Source organism: Ixodes scapularis, unplaced genomic scaffold (genome assembly GCF_016920785.2).
Source record: "Ixodes scapularis isolate PalLabHiFi unplaced genomic scaffold, ASM1692078v2 PGA_scaffold3__209_contigs__length_174095766, whole genome shotgun sequence".
NCBI lineage: Eukaryota > Metazoa > Arthropoda > Arachnida > Ixodida > Ixodidae > Ixodes > Ixodes scapularis.
This window is the reverse complement of record NW_024609868.1, coordinates 7,684,684-7,692,385: the sequence shown is the minus strand read 5'-3', so window position 1 is coordinate 7,692,385 and position 7,702 is coordinate 7,684,684.

Sequence of the window (7,702 nt, the reverse complement as noted above, 5' to 3'; positions counted from 1 at the left end):
GAGACAGCTGTCGATATCTCCTCAACTCGCAATTTGAACAAGCGGCCACGTGATCTGACGCTAATTATATACCGCCAGTGTTCATCACAGTCATGCCCTAAGCGGATAGGGTTAGGAAAGCAAAAGCTTGGGCTGAGCTTCAGATATTGTTAGAGTTGGGCTATTATCATATTTAATTGAACATGAGCCATTACCCGAATGTTTGGCGATGCTGATTGTCATGAACCCAAGCACTAGAGTAGGCGCTATGAAAATCGCTTACGTCACGGTGTCACGTGACTCTCAGAGCGAAATCGTAATATCATGTTACGTCATGCTGTCAACAATGTGAATACATCTAGTGACTTCCTCAAATTAAATCGAGTTGACGCAGTGAGTCGCGTGACGTCACGAGGTCACGTGACATTACTTGACAGCATGTATTGACACCATAACGTCACGTGACAACGTGACATATGGTTACACCTAGTGCCAATACAAAGGTGCCACGAAAACCCACAATTTATCTTACATTGCAATTCTGTGTATGACGATTTGATCAATAGACGGAAATACAGCCGCCAGTTTTTATTCCTATATGTTCATTTTGTGATACAAAAAAAAAAAAGGAACATTACCTTGAACCGTTTTGAACCGGTTACCGTTATATTTCTTTTCGGTTCGGTTCCGGTTCAGTTCCAAGATGGCGGCGAAGATTTCGGTTCGGTTCAGTTCCGGTTCGGCTAAAAATAACGGTTCTGTTCCGGTTTTCGGTTCGGTTCGGTTCCGGTTCGACACCCTGGCAATGGCTGCTCCCAGGACCGCGGCCACCATGAACGCGATGTCGGCAAGTAAAGGTTCTCTTCTATGTTCTTTGGATCTTGTGAACGATGAAGGAAGTCGTTGCTGGACGTCGCTCGTTGGGGAGCCTTTGGACGTCCAGGAATTCTGCTTGAAACTGTGTCCAAACTGACGGATTACCAAACCTCAGACATTCGTGAAGAATAGATAATATATTAAAATAAAACTTAATACTTTCAATAAACGACGGCGTAAAGGTATAAATGTCAGGGTATCTGCGCACTTGTTGCCGGAGCGTGGTTAGGAGGGTCAGGGGGTTGCTGAGAAGCTTATTTCTCTTATCTCCTGAATCCATACTGAAGAATTCCCGCGTCTAATAACCAGAACAGGAGAAAAAAAAAACACTTTCCAGGAACGCAAACAAGGCCTCGGTCCAACAAGCGGAGGCTTTTTTCCTTTTTATTGGCCAGAGAACATCGGATATAACACCATTTGCTATTTTTTACTGAGGTTTTATTGTTTTGTAGATAAACGTTTAATTAGACCAATACTTTGTTGCTTGGGTTTTATTGTGTGCCACACTCGTCCTTCAGCATAAAGCAATATCTTAAGAAGAGAGACATAGTTTTTTTTTAGCTTTTATTTCTCAAAGTTGATAGAAAAATAAATAATAACCATACTTTTTTATAGATTTTCATATTGTCCAGCAGAGACGTCACCCCATGGAGACCACGCATTGTTGTGCAGCGCAGGGTCGGCTTGTGGATCTAAAGGCAGATTTCCAGGGGGCACTGAGGTTTCCCGGTATCCTTCCAGTTTCCCTAGAAGCCTCTGCACAACCTGCCAAAATATATATTTTTATGACTTTATTTATTAGGGGACGCCAGTTCTTCCTCAACATATCGGTAATGTGTGGGCTAAGAGCCCTTTGTGTTACGCAGTTTTGTAGATTCTAAACTCCAAAAGAAGATATATAATTTCGATTTCTTCCCAGAGCAAGCAGAAGGTCGATCCCAACGATCTGCAGAACGCACTCCGTGACTGACAAAGACTAAAATCTGTCGTACAGATTGGAAAAAACTAATCGAATAAGGAAAATGAGCAGGCGAAACGTCCTGTATGGTAGGTCATAATCTAGACCCTGAGATAAGGAGGAATAAAATAACGGATATTAGACAAGTGTGGTATTGTCAGCTATTTTATTTCTTCTTCTTGTATCGGGGTTGAGATTATCATGTTACCAAAATAACTTGATCACTCGTTTCCTCTTCTTGAAATGTAAACCTTTTCGTCAGTGCGCAGCCTGAAACGTCACAGCAAATTACTCTCATTTCTTGTCTTGTAGTTCTCTGGGCCTTTTTTGTAGATTACAATAATTTACTTGCTTCGAAATGAGCTATGGTCACACTAGGTCTTCTTTTTAGCTGACAGTAATTTACATGCTTTGGAATTGACTGTGGTCACTGAGTGACCACAGTGCGTCCCTTCCGAAGCAAGTAAATTATTATCATTTACGAGATATGCGTAGAGAACTACAAGACAAAAAATTAAAAAAGCACTGCCAACTTAAGAAAGGGAAAGAGGAGTGAGTCATCTCATCGTCGCTCCCTAGCCCACGAGGTTAAAGCATTAGCCGATATGAACACCTACAAACGAATCATGAAACGAGAAGCGTTAACAGAATTAAGGTCATTGAATCATGGGAAAGAGCGCCATTGCCTTTTAATGTATTTAAGCACTGACGTTGCATGTGATGGCGCTGCGTACACCATAACATGAGGCATCAGTACTTGGAGCTATTGGAAAGTAATTTTCCTGCCTTGAAATATGCAGAAAGAGCAATATCATTGTAAGAGAAGTGGGGACTTAAGCATGAGTGATGATTGAATTGCATGCACAGTGCCGAAGACGCTTATATTGACGAGGAACGCTTACATTGCGATGATACTGCATAGCGATCTTGGTTCGACTGGTTGGAACGACCGCTTGGAAGCTTGGAAGATTTGAATGGCAGGTAATGGCGAGCGCCGTGGCAACCGACATCGATCAGCCAATCACCTACGAGGTTTGTCGTCTGTATGTTGGTATTTGTTTGTTTCCAGCTGGTAGGCAGCGAAGGCAATGGTACTAATTTCCCCGGCATTTAGTAACTTTAAACATGGTGTGTTTCCTATGCTATCAGGAACTATCTTTGGTTTCGCATAACACTCACTAAATAACGCTGTCATTGTAACAGAAATCGGCGTGAGGTCTGGTAAAAACGGGACATGCACATGTAGGCACAACATGCACATATCTGTGTGTCAATTAATGCTAGCTTAGCGGAGCCACATTGTTGATTGAATATCATAGTAATCCTCTCTCCGCGAGTTCAACGAAGAAGTCGCAAGAGTGGAAGTTTATTGTTTTATATTATAAAGTATGTCGGGAACCGGAGCAATTTTTTCAAGAATTTAAGAACGACGATTATTTATTTGGTAGCATTCATCTCATGAGTGTTAGCAAAACGTAATCAAAATGTGATAACTAGATAATATAAACTCCTTGCAGAGAACAAACTACAGTTCTGTAGATTTTTGCTTTATATTGCGTTTAATTAAGGCTCCAAATATTTGTTTTAAAAAGAACGTAAGAGCAACTCTACTGCGGCCTATGCAGGTGCGTCTTATGGCCAAAGCGACGTAACATAAGGGACTAATTGTCACGATAAGTTAGATAATTAATTAAAACTTTTTAATTGAGATTTGCTTTAGTGAAAATAAAAGCATGGTTTCAATTATAAATTCGCTGAAAGTCATCTAAAGCTACGAATTACGTCACCTAAAGCCAAGAATTAAGTAAAATTTAAAAAGATATAGGGTGTGTGAGAAGCGCGGTAGTGCGCTAAAGCATAACCTCCTCTATACTCACAAGCCTGGCAGTTCGACGACAGAACCATTGAGCGCCCAGTACAGATTTGGAGCGCGGGGATGTGGTAGCAGAAAGCCTTTCTCAAGGAGCCTGTAGTCTGCGCACAGCTTTTGAAGCATCGAGGTCCCGAAACGTGGTTCTCAAACCCGTCAAGAAAAGAATCGGTGGCTTTGTAGCGGCGAGGACCCGAAACATGGTCTTCAAACCCGATGAGGAAAGAAGCGGTAGCCCGAGGAACGCGAGGAGTACGAGCGGACATTCCATTGCTTGGGACAAGTGTGTTTCGGCGTCTCGCCGCAACGGGGCGCCCGTTACATGCCTCTCCTCTCATCCGTTGTCTGCCGCTCTACCTTTTTACTATCAGCGGCCGCGTCTCGTGGCGATCTGTCAGGCTTTGTCAGTATAGAGGAGGCTGTGGCTAAAGTTACACTCGTACACCGGGTGCGATGCTGGAAATACGAACACGCGGCCAATGATAAGAGAAGGAAAAAGCGCGCGGTCGTATTTTTCGCTCCATTAACTTTTCGCCTGTTGCACGGTTGATAACTTTGGCGCTCCACCGAGCTTCCCTCGCGCCCCTAATCTTTCTCAACTTTACAGTGGTTTTCGACGGCGCTCACCATTGTTTCTGACTGAAACCATATCCTTATATTTAATCATTTAAAATTTAGCTACCAACTTTAGCTAATGATTCGTCTTAACCCGACGAATATTTCCCCCTGACTGCATATCCCACCTGCAGAAACCGCAGTGGTGTAGCTTTAACTCCGTTTTTAGCTAGTCTGCAAAACCTTAAGAAAAAATACAGCACAAGAGAGAAGAGCAGGGTGTGGCCTCTCGTGTTGACGCTTCTTGCTTCGCGATTCTTCCATCGCCGCTCAAAGGGCCCTGCAATGACTTTTTTACTAAATTTTAATTTGCTCCGAACCTGAGCGCACTGAACGTAGTAACTTAGTGAAACTTTCCTTTTCTCGAAATTCCCTTTATTTTAAAAGTTATAGGCAAATTAAAATTACAAAAACAAGCAAAAAATAACCTCCCTCATGACGTCCTTGGTTGCTTGAGACTGAGAGTGGCCGTGAACTAGATGAGGGGTAGTGAGCTTATCAAGCGCTCACGGCTGCCGCACTCCGAGTCGACGGCGCGAGAGGGCGCCATTGAAGCGTGTTCTGGATAGACTGTATGCAGCGGGCAGCCACAGCGGCTCTCATTGCATTTGCTGCGCGATTAAATACTAATTCGGCATGACACTTCATTGGCCACAAACGACAGCAAACACGGGGTAAAGATCAGTTCAGAATGGGAGCTACTTTGCGCTGCTATACCGCGAAACGGCCAAACCGCAACACAAAGCTTCTCGTCGAAGGCCTTCGGAACGCTCGGAGCCGCTCGGATCCTCCTGCCCAAATGACCGCAGCGCCGCCGCGTACATCCGTGACCTTTCCGTGTCGGCGCCTGATCCCACTACTCCTTTCTAGTATGCGCCGCCTTTTCCACCGCTTGGTGGCGGGTATGCCGACTGGTCATTTTTTGTTTCCGAACTTTATGAACTGCATTTGTTTCTTTTTTTATCTAAACTACTGAACAGAAACTACTCTTATAAAAAATTGAAACAGTTCGCGCCACTTATATTTTGTATTTCAACTAAAAAGAAGCTTTTAGCGGCTCTGACCAGTAGTAAGCCCAGGACCAAAGACGTCACATTTTGCGCGCTTTCGGTACCGCGGGTCGCCCTCGTCGGTGGAGGAGGTTTCCGCGTCGTCCGGTTAAAATATGACGCACTGATATTTAGTTACTCTCTCCGTGCCCGCTGGATTGCCTGAACCCCAAGAGACGTGGAAACCGCAAAAAAGGTGGACGCTTAAATATGATTGCAGGGCCCCTTTAAGGCCCGTTAATACTCTTGCAACCGAGTGCGACCGAGAGAGACGAGACTTGTTAAATCCTCTTAAAATTTCTTAGGACGAGAAAACACACTGGCACGCTGGCGCCATCTATGCGGTGACCCTGGAACTGCATTTCAAAAGAGCGAAGGTTTTCCGGGATTTCCGAGGTCAAATGAGCGTAATACCTATAAGAAAGGCTCGTTTATGACGTTGACACAAGTTTTCCGAGCCGAGAAAGAAAGGATAATGCGCGAGAGAAATAGAAAATATTCCGGACCGCCAAGCTTACACTGCTACCCAATAGTTGGCACCAGTGTGTCCTCTCGTTCACTCTCGTTCAGAGCTCTCGTTGTAAGAGGTTTCAAGAAACCCAGTTTTAAGAGGTCGCAAGAGTATAAACGGGCCTTTATAGGCGAGTGAAGCAATTTCATCAGTTTCGAAGCAATAATAGGATAATCGGGGCTGGCCACGCCATGCGCTTCTTCAACTGTCTGTGTCGGTGGCTTCTACAAGGGGAGGTCAGCTGACTCGATATGCATCGTCTGATTGTCACGCTGGAGAAGGAATATTCGGCCATTTTGTTGCGAGCTGTTACTCGTATCCTCTGTTGTTCAGAAGACTATTTCGTTTTTTTTTTTATGTTTGTGAGTGAGCAACTGCGTGTTCGCCGCCACACTCGCGTCCACACTCAAGAAAGGCTCTATTTGGGAACGTCCTCAATATGGTCAATTATAGGGGACCTACGCTCTTGAGTTTAATACCCGTGCCACACGGGCAACTCGAATTTCATTTACAGCGAATGACATTTGAACGATCGACCAATCAGCGCGCGACACTTTAAGCGTGGGGCGTTCCACGAGCGACAGATCGCGAGCCGATTCGACGATCACACAAATGTCATTCGTTTTAAATGGCATTCGAGTTGCCTGTGTGGCACGGGTATAGGTCTACTGGAGTTAAACTTGCCGAGCGGTTCCTTGCGTTATTTAAATATTATTTCAATGTGAATTTTTTTTGTTTATTTGTTTTTTTGTTTGTTTGTTTTTCTCATCCAGAATTCGTTATTCCGCTGTAATAATGTTTAAAAAAGGACCATTCTTGTCTGCAGACGTACCTCCTCGTGTTGCTCTGCATAGTTGTTGTATTCGCAGGGATCCTTGCACAGGTCGAACAGACAAGGCGCCACAGTTGGTGCACACGGTTTGCTCGGATCTCTCTGGCCACATTTAATCGGGGTCGGATAGGACCCGTCCCCGGACCCACAGGCGACATCGTGACCGGCTTTCCTCAGCACCCGAGCCATAAGGGATGTCTCACACTCTTTGTGAGCACTGTTGTAGTCCCACGCGATGTTACCGGGAACCTGATTTCACTCGTCTTGCGCACCACCTCTGATGACACCGCTCACAAGTTTGAAATGGCCCTCAATAATAGCGGAGACATTTTCGATGGGATTTATGTTAATGAGCAGTTCCTTCCTCGGCGTCTCCGACCGATGACTTAATGAATCTAGTTGACTGATCCTGTCAATGTCACCCAGATCCGACTGGTCACCGGCCGCAACAAATGTAATTGTATTGTTAAGGCCTTATATGTCTCATCGTCCAGTCGACCATCAGAAATCACGTCGGCGACACGAAACATAGAGCGACACGACACAGAAATCACGCCGACCTTTTATGTCGTTAAATGGGACGTTATGTCAACGTTGAATAACGTTATCACTTGACTTCCCGTCCAATCTAGACGTGCACTCGACGTTTTAAGGTCGTTAAGTGGGACCTTATGTCGACGTAAAATAAACCCTCTTTTCCAGATATTAGTCTTTCCATATTACCTCGAAGGGAGCTGACGTTCAGACTTTTGACGTTCTTCCGACATGTGGTTCCTGACGTCATCGACGTTCTTTCGACGTCTTTTCAACGTGTCTGTGCTGCCTAGGTAGCCACACTTTTGTATCTTACTTTTGCAGGCGCTTCTACTTTTATAAATAGCACATGCTGTCGCTCTAAACACAGTGAAACTCGGGAACTATATAGATGGCTTAGATATGCTTCTCAGAGCGGGCGAAATGCGTCGGAAATCGGTGAAACTTCTCCTCAAGATTGATTATATTAACCCTATAA